This window comes from Notamacropus eugenii, chromosome 5, assembly GCF_028372415.1.
Source record: "Notamacropus eugenii isolate mMacEug1 chromosome 5, mMacEug1.pri_v2, whole genome shotgun sequence".
Classification (NCBI taxonomy): Eukaryota; Metazoa; Chordata; class Mammalia; order Diprotodontia; family Macropodidae; genus Notamacropus; species Notamacropus eugenii.
The window spans coordinates 7,076,869-7,097,727 of NC_092876.1; the positions used below are offsets into that span (position 1 = coordinate 7,076,869).

The window sequence follows — 20,859 nt, forward strand, 5'->3', positions numbered from 1 at the left end:
GATCTTCAGAATCTTCCTAAGACAATTCAAATGGAAGTGATTCAGTTTCCTGGCATGAAACTGGTAGACTGTCCAGGTTTCACAGGCATAAAACATTGAGGTTGGCACAATGGCTCTGTAGATCTTCAGTTGGGTAAACATCCTAATACCTCTTCTCTCACATGTGTTCCTTCAGAGCCTCCAGAACACTGAGCAAGCTCAGGCAAAGCATGTATCAACTTCATCTCTACGTAGGCATCCATGGAAAGTAGATGGCAAAGGTAAGTGAACTTCTCCACAGCTTTCAAATTTCTCCATCTGCTGTAACAGATGGTTCCATAAACGGACATTGTAGTGCTGGTGGAAAATCTTTATTTTTTTGGTGTAAATTTTCAGGCAAAAGTTAGCACAAGCAGCAGAAAATTAATTTATACTTTCTTACAATTCAGTCTCAAAGATTGCATTGAGTGCACAATTATCTGTGAACAAAAAATTGCACACTAACTCTCCCTTTAATTTTGATTTGAAGCCTTTTCAATCAAAATGATTTGCCATCAGTGCTGTAGCTGACCTTGATGCTATTTTCATCCTCCTTAAAAGCATCCCATAATATCACTAAAAACATCATTCTAAAAACTATGGGAGGAAGAACACAGCCATGCTTCACTCTATTGGTGACTGGGAAATAGCAAGAGCATTGTCTTCCATTACCCAGAACCTGTGCAAACATGTTGGCATGAAGTTAACTTACAACACTAAAGAACTTCTGTGGGCAATCAAATTTCGCCATGATCTTCCCCAAGCCCTCATAACTGACAGCATCAGTGGCCTTGGCCAGACTGATTGTGTATAGACCTCTGTCCTATTCTTGGCATTTCTCCTGGAGTTGTCAGGTAGTGAACACTATCAACCATTCCTCAGCTTTTTCTGAAGCCACTATGGCTTTGGGGTAGATGACCATCTTCCAAGTAGAGGATCAGCTGATTAAGATTACTTATCCCCAATGTGGTTTAGCCCATTTCCTGAAATGTACTGTTAGGGTGTGACCCCAGTACATGCACCGCTTCTGGGAGTCATAGATAAGAGTTGGGTACATCAGGTGATCAGAAGAGGTGGAAAGCAGCCCTGAAAAAAAATAAGCAGCCCTCACACCAGAGGTACTGGTCTTCCCTGAAAATGTTTACATGCCAAAGGCAAAAAAAAATGTATTTTTCAAAAAGCTTTAAAAGAATGAAAAAGATAGAAAGTGTAGATAGGAATGGTGTCTGGATGGCTTTTTTAGAGAAGATTAATGACAGTAAAATATACAATACTGAATCACATTTTGCTTTATTGACTAACATAACAAAATCATCTGTCAATTTCATTGCTATTTATAGAAGTATTGGTTTGCTGATAAGCATGAGACATGAACAACTTCCTCACTCAATCTTTTTTTAAAAAGTGGATAACTACTGTCCCTGAATTCTAACTGCAGAGTTCCTAAAGTAAGGACCTAGGCTATGGTGATCAGAAACCCTGTCAAGTCCAAAGATGGATGCAAAAAGTTTTCTGACAATGATATATATCAAGCAACCCATATGTCTTATCTGAAAACTGATCCTTTACTGGTTTATTAGTTACTGTTTCCATGTTCCTTTCGTTGAATACAGATACTTGCGAGGAGTGAGAAACCTCTTTTTCTGATTTCACATAATTGTACCTCTTTGTTCAACCCCTCCAAACTCTCAAAACCCACTCATCCTACTACCAACTCAGAAACCCCTAAACTTCCTTCAGTTAGAAATCAAATATGCAATCTTGAATCCAGGTTAATATCCTATAATAGCTTATTAATTGTTTGTTTTTACTATAGTCAGGGTACAGGACCAAGCTGAAGAGGCCTAGTCCTGATTTGTAATGGAATCAGCATTCATTGCTTAATAAATTTATATTCTCAAAGCTTATACCATTTTTTCCTCAGTAATTTCAAATTTCATTTGCCATAGTTTCCATTTGTGAAGCTCCACAATCTAAATGTTCAGTGTTTTTTAAATTATCCATAGCCTTATATATTATTTCCAGAAAGCAGAGAAAATTAAGAGTAAATTAGCTACATTTGCTGCTCACCCTTCTCTATGCTTCCCTTTCATAATCAGGAAGATTATTTTTTTCCAATTTGTAACTATTCCCTACCTTTTAATTGCCCCCTCTCTTTGCGTCTTTCACTGTTGACATTAACGTATTTCTATACGAAATTATTAATGCATTTTTTCCAATTCACATAAGAGCAAGGTCCCTATATTCCAAATCCCCCTTCCTTTCTTCTATCTTTGTGTATTTTTTTCTCATGAATCCTGGTTATAGGCAATAACAAGTTTCATAACGTTCCTTTTTCAATAGCATATTCCTCCCTTTTGCCTGACTTTATTTTCTTTTTTTCAAAACTGTCAAAAATGTAACCAATTAATCCCATTATATCTATTTTTCATTATGCATGTCTATGTCCCTTAATACCCTTTAAAGATAGGTATTAAGGTTCTGAGAATTGTTTTTGCACATTAGAATTTTTAGAACCCATCCATTAATGTCCTGCCAATGCAGCAAAGAAATTTACATTTTAAGGTTTCACTTTTCTCTTGTATTTGTTTTTCAAAGTTTTTGCTCAGTTTTGTTTTCTCCTGTGTTCAACTTATAGGTAATATGGACAAGATCAATCACAGACTTAATTTCTCTCATCTCCATGACCTCTTAAACCTCTCCAAACAAATTACTCTCCAAAGAAAAAGCCACTTCAGTTGGCTCCGTGGTCGAGGACATCAAGAATCCAAAAGAAGGCTTAAAAACGACCAGAAACTGAAGCTTACTAACCCTAAAATCACTCAGCATCCCTCATCCATTTCCCAGGCTACTGGCAATAACACTATATTTGCACACCCAAGGACATGTCACAGGCTTTCATCAAAAACCACTCCTGGATCACTTTTTTCATACTTCTTTCTTTTGGTGAAGAGACCCTGGTTCCTGGCTGCAGAAATTTGCTTCACCTTCAATAGCCAGCAAGGTCAAAGCCATTCAGGAGTAATAGCTTGCTGGGGTCTGTATCTTTACTAGCTCTATGACCTTGAACAAATTTCTTGCCCTTTTTTTACTTCAGTTTCCTCAACTATAAAATGGGTATAGTAAGAATCCCTTCCTTCCAATATTGTTTAGAATAAAAGGAGATAATGTTGGAAAATGTTTAGCCCCACTGTCTGACACGTAGTGTTTTCTACAGATATGACATTATTATTATAGAAAACCTTGTATCAATAATACTACCACCACCACCACCGCTGCTGTTGCTGCTGCTGCTGCTGCTGCTACTATTACTACTACTACTACTACTACTACTACTACTACTACTACTACTACTACTACTACTACTTAATAGTTCCACCAATAATGCATTAAAATTTCTTCTTTTCCACAACTCTTGCAACATTGACTAAGACTATAAATATCATTTTTATCTTTTGACATTTTTCTGTGTGTTCTCTATGATATGTATGATTATTCACATATTTTATTATTGTTTCTGTTTGATACTGTTCATGATTTCTTAAACCTTTTCCACTCACAACCCCTTCAATGCTTGTTAAACTGTGGGTCATGACCTTATATGATAGAGCATGTAAAGCACATATTTAGCATATCTCTCTTTTTTTATCTAATGATAAATTTTCCCCACCCTAGTTTGAAATGAAAACACAATTGTGTCAGAACATTTTGTCCTATACAAATTTTTCTTTTTCCTAGTCATTCTTCCTTCGTCCTATAGTTGTTCAGTTAATTTGTGACCAATTTGTGCATGTGTTCTTGTTGTGTCTATCCTTTGTTCTCAAAGAGGACCATGATATCAAGATGATGGCATGACTTGCAGTTGACTTTGATTTGAATGAGGGAGGGCTGAGCCATCTGGGTCCAGTGGCCTGATATTCATCATGAAGACTGGAGATGGCTCAGGATTTAATATGAGAGTCTGACTCTTTCTGGCTAAGATCTTAGCACATTCTCACTTTGAGTGAGATACATTCATTCATTGAATAGGCTTCTTTAAACAGCTACTCAAGGGATGGCCCTTTTAATAAAAAATATGAATAAATTAAACTTGGAAGGCAAGACCCTCTGGATTCTTGGGTAAAAGAGAAACAATTGTTATTTATTAATTACAATCACTCTGTGCTAGATGACTGTGGACTTGTTGTCCAGTCTATGAGCTCCAGAATAAATTGAGTTTAAGCCTTAATCTTTGAGCAAAAAATGTAGCCAGTAAACGCAGAGGAAAACAGGCAGCTTTGGGGGGAGAAGGAGGAGATGTTGCTACTCACTCACAGGTTGTGTTTGTCCTTTGTTCTGAAGTGGACCGTAACATGAAGATGATGACATGACTTGCAATTGACTTTGATTTGATGATGGCTCAGGAGAAGAAAGTGAGGTTGGTGACCTTGCACAGTGTGTGTGTGTGTGTGTGTGTGTGTGTGTGTGTGTGTGTGTGTGTGTGTGTGTACATATATATATAAACTTATATTTTAAACTAATTATATGTCTCATTTTATAGAGAAAACTGACATGTCATACAGCTTTCCAAAATAAATGTAACCTGTGATTCAAAGGGCCATTTTTTTGTCAGTTATTTGTTGTCTTATTCAGTATTTAGGGTTAGTATGACACTTGAGGAATTGGTTGCATTGTTGTACATATACATATCTTTTTATATAATATGGAAATTTTCAATTATTGAGATATCTATCTATCTATATCTATCTGCCTATCTATCTATCTATCTATCATCTATCTATCTGTCTGTCTACCTATACACACACACACACACACACACACAGGCAGACAAAATCGGGTCCTTGGAAAGGTAATACAAACGCCCATGCTGTAGTGCCCTAATGGAAGGGAGCACAAAGGTGATCAATGCTTCAATAAAGAATTACTACTGTATGATGTTTTGTATCCAGGAGTGTTGTCTTCTGGACCTAAGGGAACCTGGAGCACCTACAAGTAGCTTATATAACTGTGGGGCACTGGCTGTGCTTGACACCAACCACTGAGACTATATAAGTCATATTCAGCATCATATGCAAAGTATAATAAGGTTCTATTCCCCATGTCTAACTTTAGGAAGAAACTAGAGTGTGTTCACAGATTTTACATTTCTGGTGTTTAGTCAATAATCAGAGGAAGAATTTGACCTATTTGAAAAGCAAATCATATATAACCCCTCAACCTCTGTCATGCTCTCTCGATGTAAGCACAATTCAAAGGTTTTAAAATTGCAGCTCCTTCTGGATTCCCCAAAGAGTATCTGTGCTTTTCTTTAAACTGCTTTCCTCCTCCAGATTCAGGTTGACCTTCACCATATCTGAAATGCCATTCTGCCCCAAGGCACATGGAGCACTAAGGAAGACATGCCGTGTAAACCCTTAATCATGGTGGATACACTTGCCTAAGATTCTCCATAATGCTTTCTGCCAGATCTGCCACAGACAAGCCAATGTCCCAGAAAGTGTAGCCCTTCATTCAGTTTGATTACCTCATAAGCACTTTCAACCACCTGTTTATGAACATTTTTCCAATTCTTTGCATCAACGTCAGTTCCCAAAGAAGGATGAAGATTCTTTAGAGACACACCAGCAAGATTCACACCACTGCACACAGGAACACTGGAGTCTCCATGTTCCCCAAGGACCCATCCATGACAACTTAAAGAATGGACAACAAGTCTCTCCCCTATTAGGTAGTGGAAATAGGCAGAATCCAGATTGCAACCACTTCCAATAACACTGTTTTTAGGAAATCCACTTAGCTTCCAGGCCATATATGGCAAAATATCCACTGGATTGGAAACAATAAGCAGCTTGCAATTAAAACTGTATTTAACAATATTGGGAATGATGAATGTAAAGATATTCACATTATGCTGGACCAAATTAAGACAACTTTCTCCCTCCTGTTGATGTTCCCCAGACATAACAAAGACCAGTTTTGAATTTGCAGTCACAGTATATTCTTTGCCAGAAACAATCTTTGGCATTTTGAGGAAAAGGCTGCCATGTTGGAGCTCCATCATCTCTCCCTTTACTTTCTCTAATTTCTGTTTTGCCATTGATTTGGATAAGTTTATTTGTTGTTTATTATGCATATTCATCATGTAACTGTTATCTGGTAGGAAGGGAGTCCAGTCTTAGATATATTACTTGGGACAGTCCTTTCTTGTTAAGGGATAGCGATCAGAAGAACAATTTGAATCTAAAATTTACTTCCCTTAGACTAATCATCTCTTTCTTCAGTTTTTCAATTATGTTTATTTAGAAGTAGGAAATTTTAAGGCAAAAAAGCAAAATATAAGCACATTATGTTGACTAGAAATATACTGCCATACCCACAAATCTTATGGTATAGATTAATCATCTTTAAGGAAGAAGATAGGTCTAATTCTAGCCCAGTACTCTCATTCTCTCTCTCTCTCTTTCTCTCTCTCTCTCTCTCTCTCTCTCTCTCTCTCTCTCTCTCTCTATTTGTGTGTATATATATGTATATGTATATGTATATATATACTATATATACATATACACACACATGTGTCTGTGTGTCTGTGTGTCTGTGTGTAGAGCAGAGTAGCCAACTTTTGCTCTAAAGCTGCTTCCTTTTAGGAAAGAAATCAAAGACTCCTTTGAGAAGAATGAAGGAAGGTTACAGTAGAGATATGTATTCTTGCTTCCCTGCATTCTTCATCCAGATAGATTCATGTGGACACAGATAACCCACATCACAAAACAACTAAACACAGTACACAGAAATGCACACACACACATACACACACACTTCCCACATTACATAAGAGATAAGAATTTAACAAAGGGCCCACAACTTCATTACACTTTCTGCTGAATTACAATGTTTTCCAGAAATGAAAACTTTATCAGAGTTTGAAGCAAGTTGGGCCGTTATTGAGGTGTGTGTAACTTTCCTTAAGGACAATAAAGTCCACTTCTTGCTGGTGATTACTGTAAATGAGAGAAATGGAAGTTAATCGATCCTGAGAATTGAACAGAAAAAAAGACATAATGATACAAAAAAGACAGTGCCTCTCTACTTAGGAATATTAGCTTTATACAGGAATTCAGAGACTGCATTGGGAGGCTGAGAACTTGATGGAGAAAGAGTGTGGATGCAAGGCATGGAATCTCTTGGGACAATCTCAAAGCTTAAGCCCGACCATGGTTACTAATGGAAGTACTCATAATAAGGTATTAGTTCTCCACCCTCTGCCTGTGACAACCTCTTTAATAGTTGCATTTTTGATCTCTCAGAGGCCAGAAAAGTTCCTCTCCCCTTTGTGTTTAGTTGACAACCTGGCCATTGCCATTACTCATTAGAGTTGCATATTGGAAGTTCTTAATCAGTAGGAATCCTTGAAGACATTTTCAGCTGGGAAAAAGTTCACTCTTTTAGACATATTCCTTTTTCCCTTGGCAGATTAATGTCTTTGGTCCTGCCTCTGACATGATAATCTCAGCTCTGGAGGCAGATGGGTTCCAAGAATCCAGTCTTTATAAGTAGAACCTGCCTGTATCATCACACATGCACACACACACACACACAAATGTAGATACACACACAGACACACACACACACATGCACACACACAGACACACACAGGAATGTATTATATTTGATGAAGGTCTTTCATCCCTCCTAGCAACAAAGAACAATCAGGTGAGTATATTCTTATATCCCAGTTTTACATCTAGGGGTTCAGCAACAGAAAATCCCTTCAGGAGACAATTAGAGAGTGAGAGGGTTGTTCAGGCTCTATCTGCCTAGGAACAGGAAAGAGACCTTATAAAGGCTGTGGAACAGGCCTTGGAATTTTTCCTGGCTATCTTAAAGCATCCCTGTGTTTATTGAGATTATATTTCCTAGTTCATGACTTCCTCAACTCTCATAGGTGATGTGTTAACATCCCTTACCTATTGTCCTCATCTTTAGAGAACAAATACAGAGTATTAATTTAATGTTCTCATAGTCCTATTCTTGGCTTTCCTAATCTTTTAAACAGTTTATTAATGCATAGTACTTTTGTAATAATAATATTTATTATAATTATTACTCAAGTAATAACAACACTTCTTAATACAGTATTTATTTGTGTTCCATGTGTCTAATACTGAGCCGATGGCTTGCTCCAGGGCCACATGGTAAGATGGAGGAGGAGGTATACACAAGCTGGAAGAGACATGGAAGGACCATGAGGACTAGGAGGAACATTCAGAAACCCTGGGGGATAGAAATGGTTCTTTCAAATGGTGAAAAGGATGAGGAAGGTCACCATTAGGCAAAAGAGCCCATGGCCTCAGATAGGGCAAAGCCCAGGGTGGTGTAAGAAAAGAGCTGATGCTTCAGGGAGGGGTTCCTGGCATAACCAATGATGAGACTTCCAAACACAGTCCCAATACCAGCTTCAGAGACGGCCACCCCCACAGAGGCAGCCCGAGCCCTAATGAACTTAGCTGCTGTGTCAATGTTCCTTGAGATGGCACCATTGTGGAATCCCCGTCTGGGGACAACTGAGGTAAAGGGACCTGATGATACCAAAATGCTGAGGTTCTCATCTATCCGTCCAAACATCTGGCCATTTTAGCACCACTGCAGATAACGGTTTGTTCAGCAGTTGGGAGCTGCTCCTCACAAGGCAGGAGGAGAAATGAATTTAGCCCGGACATACATTGTCAGGGGATGAGGGGCAAAACTGAAGAGTTGCTGACAGAGCGGAGGAGACAGAGAGGGGAACTTAACCCTCCTATTCTTAAGTGTCATTTGTCTGAAAATCTTGTCTCCGCTCAGGTCATGAGAACTTCTTAGGTCTTTCCCAGGCTATTTTTTTCATTGAATAAGGGAAATGACCCATTTTATCCTGTCTGTAGAGAGCAGAAATCTGGGTGCAAAACATAGTGTGTAGTTTGTGGATTAGACTGGAAGTCTAGAATATTATATTAGAATTGATTTCTTTTGGATTCTCCAGTGGAATTCTTTTCTAATTACTTTCATTTGCATTAATCTGGAGTTGTTGTGTGGGAACATTTTGTCAAATGGTTTTGCGAAGAGCCCTTAGTTCAAAAATGGGGTGTTCTCTGTGCTTTTGGGTAGAGGAAAGTCAATTATGGGGGACATGCCAGTGACACATTTATATTGCCACCACCTCCTGTCCAGCCAGTCAGTTTAGAAAGAAATTAAGGGTCTACTAGGTATCAAGCACGGTGCTAAGTGCTGAGGATACAAAGAAAGCTAAAAGATAAGCCTTGGTTTCAAGAAGCTCAGTCTAATTGCAGACAACATGAAAACAACAACGCACAAAGAAGCTATGTACAAGGTAAGTTAAAATACTAAACTTGGGAAAGGCATCAGACTTAAGAAATATTAGGAAAGACTTGCTCTAAATTCTTGTAAAATTTGAAGGTGGACAGAAAAACAAAGAGAATAATAATGGAAACAATGATGATGATGATGATGATGATGATGATGATGATGATGATGATGATGATGATGCTGCTGATGATGGTGATGGTGATGATAGTAAAAGTAGCGACAATAAGTTAGTCAATGAATACAGTGCCAGGCACTGTGCTAAGCATTAGGCTACAATAAGAGGGAAAATATTGCCCTTGCCTTTGTGGAGTTCAGCATTCTGTGGAGCAGAAAACAAGCAAGGAAATGTGTGAGGACAAGTTATAGAGAGAATGCATTTTTGTTGTTTAGTCATGTCCAACTCTTTGCAACTCTATTGAGGGTTTCCTTGGCCTTCTCCAGCTCATTTTGGAAATGAGGAACTGAGACAAAAAGAGTTAAGTGATGTAGATCTGGCTCTTACACTTGGTTTGAACTTCAGAAGGTGAGTTTTCTTGACTTCAGACGGAGTACTACATCTGCTGAGTTACCTAGCTGCCCTAGGGCACAAATAAGAATTGAGAGTAGTTGCTAGGAGTAAGGAAACTGGAAAGGGATAAGGAGGCTTAGGAAAGTCTTTGAACTCCAGACAGGATTTTTTTTTTTATCCTGGCAGTGATAAGGAGCCTGTGGAATTCACTGAGTATTTTTTTTTTCTTTTCTGTTCACTTTACCACATATGCCCCAATCAAAGGAACCAACCTTTTTTTTGTTCCTCGCTTTTCTCCAAATGCTGGTACAAAGGCACTTTTGGCTGTTCTTAATGACCTTCAACACCCTTACCTCAGTGACACTACATTATACCATAATGTACTATCCACTTACATTCTTCTCTTTTTGTCTGCTGCATCGTCCATCTATCTGTATTTCTTTTAAAATTCTATATTAGTAAGAGAATCCCTTGTATATTCACATTGGTCTCCTTATGTTTCTCATTGATTCTCTAAATTGGAAATGTTAACCTCTCTGCATTAATAATTTCATTCCAGAAAGTTCACCATTCTTCTGTCAACTTTTCCCTAATTACAGTTTCTGGCATCCTTCCTGTCTTTCCTTTGAACTTTTTTAGTATGTCAAGTCTGATCAAATCTCCTTTTCTGTGGTGCCTCTAACAGGAAGTGGTCACTCTCTCAAAGATTTTTTATCATTTTACCCAAATCATCGGTCTCCACCTGTTAATAAAAATGAGATCCAGAATAAGTTTTCCACTCTTTGATTCTTTTGATTTTGAAGAATAAATTTGTCGTCATGAGAGGTCAAAAATTTCATACTCTAGGCAGAAAGAGTACTCCAGGAAAAGTTTAGAGAGTGAAATCATAGATTGCTATAAACTTGGTACCTTGCCTCAGTGCCCAGATTGCTGTTTATTTAACCAAACTTCTTTTATAAATTGTGTATTTCTTTCCTTTTCTTCTTTTTTTGGAGTAATTTCTTTTTTACTTGATTAGCAAGAAATCCAGTGTGCATATTTTTCCCTTTTCTAAATAAATATTAACCATGTATTTATTAGTGCCTCTGTTAATTTGTTTGTTACATCAATTTTTATGATTTCAACGAGGGCATGTTGCCCCCTAGTGACGATTCGCAGGTACTTCAAATATTAAATCGAACCTATGCTAGCACATAGTTCTAAAGTATCTCTAACCTTAAACACCAGTTCAGGTTGCTTAATCTTTACCGTTAGTCATCTATACCTTGCTAGATACAACAGGTGGAATTATCACAACATCATTTAAGCTGATAACGTACATTTGTGTCTGAGACAAAAGTTACAAATACAGTACAGTTTCTTGTCTCTCAAAATTTTACAATGTTTACTAAGAAGCTTGAAACCTAGCCTTTGGAAGATTAATGACATCATAGAACTAATCAGGGTTTGTGGAAGTATCCAAAAGACATTCTCCCTGGAATGCAAACACATTACGTAGGGAAATCCAGAAGACAGATTTTAGGGAGAGTGTTTCCATCTTAAAATGTCTAATGTAATCAACTTGGTCTAATTTTTCTCCCCTGTAACAAGGGAAATTAATTTCAATAGTGAAGAGAGGTACTGAGGTACTGAGTGGTAGTATGGTAGCCAGTTTCAGTCCCACACAGAAGCAAACTCTTTTATACTTTGGGAAAGAAAACCATTGATTTTCATTCAAGCTAATCTTTACTACTTTACTGAATTTAAATCCAAAGTCTTTAAAATTTGAGTCCTCCATGTTTTAAAAGGACTCCTTACACAAAACAGTGAGTTTCCAATAGGTGTCCAAATCTGAAATAGAACCAGTATGGACTCTTAACATGCTGATTCGGTGTCTTCCTACCATCACCTCCACTGGCATGACACCCACCCTGAAAAGAATCATATAAAAATGACTTTAAAGCCCTTCAGAAATTGCAATGGTGCAGGAAAACCACAAGTAAACAAATCCCTGCTAACCTGTTATTTCAAATATAAACTGAAAAGCCAACAGGCATATTTTGTGTGATTTTTTAGCAAATTTTTTAAGTTGAAATATCAAATCTGCACAGTGCTGTCCCTTCCCAGAAGGAAAGGAACTGCTAATTCATCACGTCAGAGGCCTTCCTTGGTGCTGTAGGCTACAAAAGTATGCTTCCTTCAGAATCTGTTGGATGTGGAAGGACCTTGGCACAGTGCAGACTGCTCCTGCAAGGACTGAGGCATATGAGGGCTGGATCTGGTAATTACCTGGTTTAAGTTGCTTTCTTGAACACGTACCCTTTCTGGGCTATTGATGCAGGTACTGTTGCTGCTACTGCTATTACCACAAATGTCACTGTTTGAAGACGCAGAGAACACTCTGAGCCCACACTCATTAGTGACTAATTGCTTGACTGGTCAAAAGGCAGAAATTTAACATACAATAGTATTCAAGCCACAATAATACTTACATTCCATCCTGATATTGGTTGAGATTTCCAGTCAAATTTTCTTTTGTAAAGTTTCTATGAATCATACCACTTTAGCTCTAAAGATCTGGCTGAAAATACTTGCATTCAATTATTGTTTTTTATACGTTCTTCACCCTTTCACTGAAAGTAATGAACCAAATGAGGGAATATTATGCTGTTTTGGCTTTTATCTCATTTATGTTATGCAATTACAACTGGGTCTTCACTGTAAAAGGGCAATACATTCATACGCTGTTAATTGACTCATTACTTCACTCTAAAGTTGTGATTACAAAATTTTTCATCCCATCTCAAAATTCCCACCTCGAATCTCTGTTCTTTCATGAGAACTTTGTATCATTTTTGATGGAAAAAATATACCATTATCCAAGAACTTTTTCTTATCCTCTCCTCTTCATTTCAGATCACTCAGATGCCTTACATTTCTTCTCCTCCTTTATTCATTCATATTCATTCATATGTAGTCCTTTTCCTTGGTAAGGGAAACACCTCTACATGCACAAGTGAATCTCATTGTAGCCTTTATCCAGAAGATTATTTCTTCTATCATCACCACTCTCACTTATGTTCAGACTTTCCTTATATTCTGTCTGCTTCCTTATTGCCTACAAATATATCCTCATCTCCCATAGATAAGACAAAAAAAAATCCATCAACAGTACAACAACAAAAGATCTCATTTGAGCTATCTATTCCTGTTAGTTCTCATTCCTTGTCTCTCCTCGCGTTCTTGGTTAAACTCTACAATAAGGCTATCTGTATTAGGTCTTTCTTGCTTCATAACTCACTATAATTTAGTTTCTAAGCTTACTGTTCATCTGAATCTATTTTCTTCAAAATTGTTAATAATATCTTAATTACCAAGTGCAATGGGCATTTCTCAAGCCTTATTGATATCTCTACATTTGACACTGTAGATGACCTTCTCCTTGATATGCTTTATATACTCCTACTACCTTCCTGACTGCTCCTTTTGCCCCTTCCCCTCAATTTATTAATTTGTTTGTTTTCAACTTTCACCAGTCACTTCCATAAGTTACAAATTTTCTCCCCTTGTCTCCCCAAGATATCATGAAATTTTATATGGGTTCTACACATACATTCCTATTAAACACATTTTCATATTAGTCATGTTGCACAAGAGAATTAAAATGAAAGGGAGAAACCATGAGAAAAACAATACAAAACATAACAAAGGAGAAATTCATCTGCTTCATTCTATGTTCTTTCTCTGAATGATAATAGTATTTTGCCTCATGAGTCCTTTGGAAATGTTTTAGGTCCTTGTATTACTATGAAGGAATAAGTCTATCAAAAACAGCGCTTGCATACTGTGGCTTTTTTAGTGTATAATGTTCTCCTGGTTCTGCTCACTTCACTCAGCATCAGTTCCTATAACTCCTTCCAGGTCTCACTGCAATCTTCCTGTTCATCATTTCTCATAGTGCAATAATATTACATTATATTAATATACCACAACTTGCTCAGCCATTCCCAAATTGACTTCCATCCCCTTGATATCCAGTTCTTGGCCACCACAAAAACAGCCACTATACATATTTTTGTCCATATGGGTCCTTTTCTCATTTTTGTGATCTCTTTGGGATACAGCTCTGGAAGCAATATTGCTGGGTCAAAGGATATGCACATTTTAATAGCTCTTCGGGCATAGTTTCAAATTGCTCTCCAAAATGGTTGAATCAGCTCACAGCTCCACTCAAAATGAATGTGTTCCAACTCTCCCACATCTCCAATACTTCTCATTTTCCTGTTTTGTCATGTTAGTCAATCTATTAGGTGTGATGTATGATTTGCATATCTCTAATCAATTATGATTTAGAGAATTTTTCCGTATGAATATAGATAACTTTAATTTCATCTGAAAACTGTTAATATTTTTTGACCATCAGTTGAGGAATGGCTTGCATTCTTACAAACTTGACTCAATTCTCTATATATTTTATACATGAGGCCTTTATCATAGACACTACTTGGACAAATTCTTTCCCAGTTTTTTGTTTCCTTCCTAATATTGGTTGCATTGGCTTTGTTTGTGCAAGAAATTTTCTATTCAATTTAATCGAAGTTATCCATTTTGCATTTAATAATGTTTTCTATCTCTTTTTTGGTCAAAAATTTCTCCGTTCTCCATAAATCTGACAAATAAACTATTTCTTACTTCCCCAGTTTGTTTATATTATCAGCCTTTAATCTGAGATTATTTACCCTTTTGGACTTTATTCTAGTATACAGTATCAGACATTGCTCTGTGCTCAGTTTCCCCTGCACTATTATCTAGTTTTCTCAACAGTTTTTGTCGAACAGTTTATTCTTATCCCAAAAGGTAGGGTCCTTAGGTTAATCAAATAGTAGGTTAGTATAGACATTGACTACTGTGTCTTCTGTACTTAGTCTATTCCACTGATCTACCCCTATATTTCTGAGCCAGTACCAAGTGATTTTGATGATTACTGCTTTATAATACAATTTAAGGTCTGGTAGGGCTAGACCACCTTCTCTAGCATTTCTTTTCATTAATTCCCTTGATATTCTGGAGACTTTTTTCTTCCAGATGAATTTTGTCATCGTTTCTTCTAGCTTTATAAAAGTATTTTTTGGTAGTTTGATTGGTATAACATTGAATAAGTAAATTAATTAGGCAGAATTATCATTTTTATTATATTAGCTTAGCCTACCTATGAGCAGCTGATATTTTTGCAGTTATTTAGATCTGACTTTATTTGTGTGAAGAGTGCTTTGTAATTGCATTCATATGGTCCCTGGGTTTGTTTTGGCAGATAGACCCCCAAATATTTCATAGTATCTACAGTAGATTTAAATGAGATTTCTCTTTCTATCTCTTGCTGTTGAGCTTTATTAGTAATATATAGATATCAGGTGGTTTATATGGGTTTATTTTGTGTCCTGCAACTTTGCTAAAGTTTTGTATTATTTCAAATAGCTTTTTACTTGTTTTTGTAGGATTCTCCAAGTATATCATAATATAGTCTGCAAAGAGTGATAACTTAGTTTTTTCTTTGCCCATTCTAAATGCTTCTATTTATTTTTCTTCTCTTATTGTTAAAGCTAACATTTCTAGTACCATATTGAATAACATGACATCCTTGTTTCACCCCTAATATTTTTGGAAATGCTTCTACGTTATCCTCATTACACACAATGTTTGCTGATGGTTTTAGGTAGATACTACTTAATATTTTAAGGAAAACTCCATTTATTCCTATGATCTCCAGTATTTACAAGAGAAATGGATATTGTAATTTTGTCAAAAGCTTGTTCTGCCACTGTTAAGATAATCAGTGATTTCTGTTAGTTTTGTTGTTGATATGATCAATTATTCTAATGGTTTTCCTAAAACTGAACTAGTCCTGCATTTGTGGTATAAACTTACCTGATCAAAGTGGATTATTCTCGTGATAATTTGCTGTAATTCTTTTGCTAAAATTGTATTTATTTGCTTCTATATTCTTTAGAGAAATTGGTCTAGAATTTTCTTTCTCACTTTTGGCTCTTCCCAGTTTAAGTATCAGCACCACATGTGCAACATAAAAAGAATTTCATAGAACTCCTTCACCAGTATTTCCAAATAGTCACAACAGTGTTGAAATTAGCTGTTCTTTAAATGTTTGATAGAATTTGGTTATAACTGAATCTGGCCCTGGAGATATTTTCCTGGAGAACTTTTCCTAGATATTTTCATTGATGACTTGTTCATTCTCTTTTTCAGACATGGAAATATTTAAGTATTTTAATTCCTCTTGTGTTGATGTGGGCAATTTCTATTTTTGTAAACATTCATCCATTTCACTGAAATTGTCAAATTTGTGGGCATGTAGTTGGGCAAAATAATTTCTAATTGTTGTTTTAATTTCCTCCTCATTGGAAGTGAATTCACCCTTTTCATTTTTGATACTGGTAATTTGGTTTTCTTTCTTTTTTTAAATCAAATTGAGCTAAGGTTTGTTAATTTTATTGTTTTTTTCATAAAACCAGCTCAGTTTATTTATTAGTTCAATAGTTTCTTAATTTTAATTTTATTAATATATCCTTTGTTTTTAGTATTTCTAATTTGGAATTTAATTTGGAATTTTCAATTTGTTCTTTTTCTAGCTTTTTCAGTTGGATACCCAATTCATTGATCTCCTCTTCCTCTGTTTTATTCAAGTAAGCATTCGGAGACGTAAAACTTCCGCTAAGAACAGCTTTTGCTGCATCCTGTATGTTTTGGTAGGTTGTTCCATTATTTGAATTTTCTAGAATGATTGATTGTTCCTATGATTTGTTGTTTCACTCACTATTGCTTTACGATTAGATTATTTAGGTTTCAATTAATTTGGGGTCTATCTTTCTATGGCTCTTTATTACAAATATTTTTATTGCTTCATGTTCTGAAAAGGATGTATTGATTATTTTGGCTTTTCTGCACTGGATTTTGAGGATTTATGCCCTAGTACACGTCAATTTTTGTGTATATGCCATGTACGACTGAGAAAAAGGTATATTTCTTTCCATTCTTGTTCAGTTTTTTCCAGATGTCTACAATATCAACCCTTTTCAGAACTCTAGTCACCTCCTCAAATTGTTTGTTGTTTGGGTTTGATTTATCAAGTTCAGAGAGGGGAAGGTTGAGGTTCTCCAATGGTATAGTTTTGTTATTTTTTCTTCCTTAACTTTTCCCCTAAGAATTTCTGTGTAATAGTACTTGTTCCATATATGTTTTGTAATAATATTACTTCATTGTCTATGGTGTCTTTTAGCAGGATATAGCTCTCTTCCTTATCTATTTTGAGTGGATCTATTTTTGCTTTTTCTTTGTCTGAGATTAGGATTGCTAACCCTGCTTTTTTTTTTTTTAATTTTTACTTTATCATAATGAATTGCCCTCAAGCCTGTTTACTTTTACTTTGTGTGTATTCCTCTATTTCAAATGTGTTTCTTGTAAATAATGTATTGTGGCATTGTGGTTTTTAATCTATTCTGTACCCACCTGTGTTTTATGGAAAAGAGTTCAGCCCATTCACTTTCACAGTTATGATTACTATCTGTATCTTTCTCTTCATCCTATTCCAGCCCCTGTTTATGATTTTATTTCTCCCTTCTCCATTTCCCTCCTCAAAAGAGCTTCACTCCTACCACCTGTAGAATAAGTTAGATTTCTATACTTTACTGAGTGTGTTATTCCTTTCTTAAACCTAATCTATGAGAGTAACTCAAACAATCCTCAACTTTCTCCCTTTCCCCCCTTCTATAATATGTTTTTGTCTCTTCATGTGATGTAATTTAACCTTTTCTCCTTCCTCCTTTCATCTTCTCCCTTCAAACCTTTATTTAAGGTTTTTATCATCATATCAGTTAATTTATACACCCACCTTCTATCTATTTATAATCCCTTTTAAAGGTCAGAATAAATATAAAATTCTCAAGATTAGCAAGTATCATCTTCTCATATAGGGATGTAAACAGTTTGGCCATATTAAATAACACTGTTTTTTTTTCTTCTTCTCCTGTTTACTTTTTTATGCCTCACTTGAATCTTCTATTTGAACGTCAGATTTTCTATTTAGCCCTGACTTTTTCATCAGGAAGGCCTGGAAACCCGTTATTTCATTGAATGTCCATCTTCTTGTCAAAAAGGTTATATTCAATTTTGCTGGCTAGTTGATCCTTAGTTGTAGTCCAAGCTCCATTGTTTTACAGAATATCATATTCCAGTCCCTCTGATATTTTAATGTAGAAGCTGTAAGATTCCATGTGATCCTGACTGTAATTCCTTAGTATTTCAATTGTTTCTTTCTAGCTGTTTGCAGGATTTTCTCCTTGACCTGATAATTCTGGAATTTGGCCACATTATCCCTTCACATTTTCAATTTGAGATCTCTTTCAGGAGGTGTTTGGTGAATTCTTTCAATGACTATTTTGCCTTTGGGATCTGGGACCTGAGGGCATTTTTCCTTGATGATTTCTTGGATAAGACTCCTTTTTTCCTCATGGCTTTCTGGTAGATCAACAATTCTTAGATTTTTCTCTCTTGTATCTATTTTCCATGTCATTTGTTTTCCAATGGGATATTTTAAGTTTTCTTCTATTTTTTTCATGTTTTAGATTTTGTTTGATTCTTGATGCCTCATGAAGTCATTAGCTTCTACTTGTTCAATTCTAGTTTTTAAAGCATTATTTTCTTCTATTAGCTTTTCTACCTCCTTTTCCATTTGTCCAATTGTTCCTTTTAAGGAGTTATTTTCTTCAGTTTGGTCTTGTGCCTCTTTATCCATTTTGCCAATTTTATTTGCTGAGAGGCTGATACTATTTTTAAAAGTATTGGTCACTTTTTGTTCTATCTTTCTAATTTGGCTTTTAAAATCCTTGATGAGCTCATCCAAGAATGTTCTTTGGGCTTAAGGAACAGTTTAGAAGTGTAACCAAGATGGCAGAGTGAGAGCACACACTCACCTAAGATCTAAAATAAACTCCTTCAGATACCTCTAAATAGAGTGTCTGAAGAAATTTTGGAGTGGAAAAAACCACTAGGATACAGAGTGCAGAAGATTTCCAGACCAAAGCAGGCTGGAAGGTTGATGGGCAGGATCTTTTACATGGGGCTGGAGGAGCGCAGAGTGCACAGCACACAGGCTGTAGCATGGACCCACCCATAGCAAAGCCAAACAATAACAACAGACAGTCTGAGGCAGAGGAAACAGTGCAGATTCTCAAACATATCTGCACAGGATGGAAGTCTAGTGGAACTGAGTGAGAGAGAAATGTAGGGCCCTAAGTGACAGCAGCAGCTGGTCCTGAGACTATCAACCTGAAGATTAAATGACAGTAAATTACCTACTTGATCTTCTGGGAGCTAAGATGATGGTGTGTTCTGTAAATGCTTGCCCCTTCACCTTGTTGACCTTGGAAAACCCATAGAATATTTCCCCAGGAAAAATCCTGGAATAGTGGGATCAGCAGAAGGGATAAATAACCTCTCAGCCGGAGAGGCTATGAAAGTCTCAAAGCGGGTTCCCTATTGCCCTGTCAGAAGTGGACCATTGCAGGACCAGAGCTGTACCAGACAGCCCCATCTCAGTGAATCAGGAGAAGATCTTGAGGCTCAGGGGGTTGGCACCCTTAGCACAAACTCCAGGAGGCCAGGCATACTTTAGCACAGCCAGGGGAATTGGGCAAACACCAGAGCAAAAAGGGTTCAACAATCACTGAACCTGCTTATGCTCTAGCTCAGGAGAGGAGACTTCCAGGGACCAGATCATCCCTCCCCCAAATCTTTGCATTGAGTTCCAGGGTAACTCCAGGGAAACTCAGAAAGACTTCACTTGGCCTCTGCTTTGGCACACCAGCCAGTTCAGCACTAAGTAAGCTGCAGCATTCTAGCTTCTAACTGAAAAAATCAGAGGCCACAATACACAAAGTCTTAAGCTCTAAGTATAAGAACCATGGGAAAGAGTCTTCTGACCACTTGAGGCAGAGATCTAGTCTAAAAATCAAGAAAAGGCAATTATCATGAGCAGGAAGCAAAATAGAAAAAAAATGACCATAGAATCTTACAGTGGGGAAAAGGACCAAAACAGAAATCCCTAAGAGGTCAGCACTGAGACTGTACTCCCCATATGAAACCCCAGAAGGGAATATGAACTGGTCTCAAGCACAAAGAATATTCTTGGAAGAATCCAAGAAGGATTTTAAAAGCCAAATTAGAGAGGTAGAATAAAAATTGGCCAATGATTTTAAAAATATGAAAAAAGAATTTATGGAAGAATTTATACAGAAAATCGTACAAATGGATAAAGAGATACAAAACCTAACTTGAATGATTGGACAAATGGAAAAGGAGATGCAAAAGTAAATTGAACAGAATCATCTATTAAAAAGTAGAATGGGGCAATTAGAAGCTAATGACTTTATGAGATATCAAGAATCAGTCAAACATAATGTAAAGAATGAAAAAATGGAAGAAAATGTAAAATATCTCATTGGAAAAACAAGTGACCTGGAAAATAGATCCAGGAGAGAAAAATCTAAGAATTGTTGGCCTACCAGAAAATTATGATGAAAAAAGGAGCCTGGACAATATATTTCAAGAAATTATCAAAGAAAACTTCCCTGAGGTCCAGAGAGCAAAATAGTCATAGAAAGAATCTACCAAACACCTCCTAAAAGAGATCCCAAACTGAAAACACCGAGGAATATTGTTGCAAAACTCCAAAACGATGAAGTGAAGGAGAAAATACAGCATGCAGCCAGATCGAAACAGTTCAAATATCGAGAAGCTACACTCACATTTACACAGGACCTTGCAGCTTGTATATTAAAAGATTGGAAGGATTGGAATATCATATTCTGTAACATAAAGGAGCTTGGACTACTACCAAGCATCAATTACCCAGCAAAACTGAGCATAATATTTCAGAAAACGAGATGGATATTCAATGAAATAAGGGATTTCCAGATCTTCCT

General features: G+C 36.6%; 2 pseudogenes; both read right to left on the reverse strand.

Moving 5' to 3' along the window:
• Window positions 1–5,276: 5,276 nt before the first annotated feature.
• LOC140507306 (L-lactate dehydrogenase A chain pseudogene) lies at window positions 5,277–6,115 on the reverse strand (annotated as a pseudogene).
• A 2,196-nt stretch (window positions 6,116–8,311) lies between these two features.
• LOC140508272 (ATP synthase F(0) complex subunit C2, mitochondrial pseudogene) lies at window positions 8,312–8,798 on the reverse strand (annotated as a pseudogene).
• Between the last annotated feature and the right edge of the window lie 12,061 nt (window positions 8,799–20,859).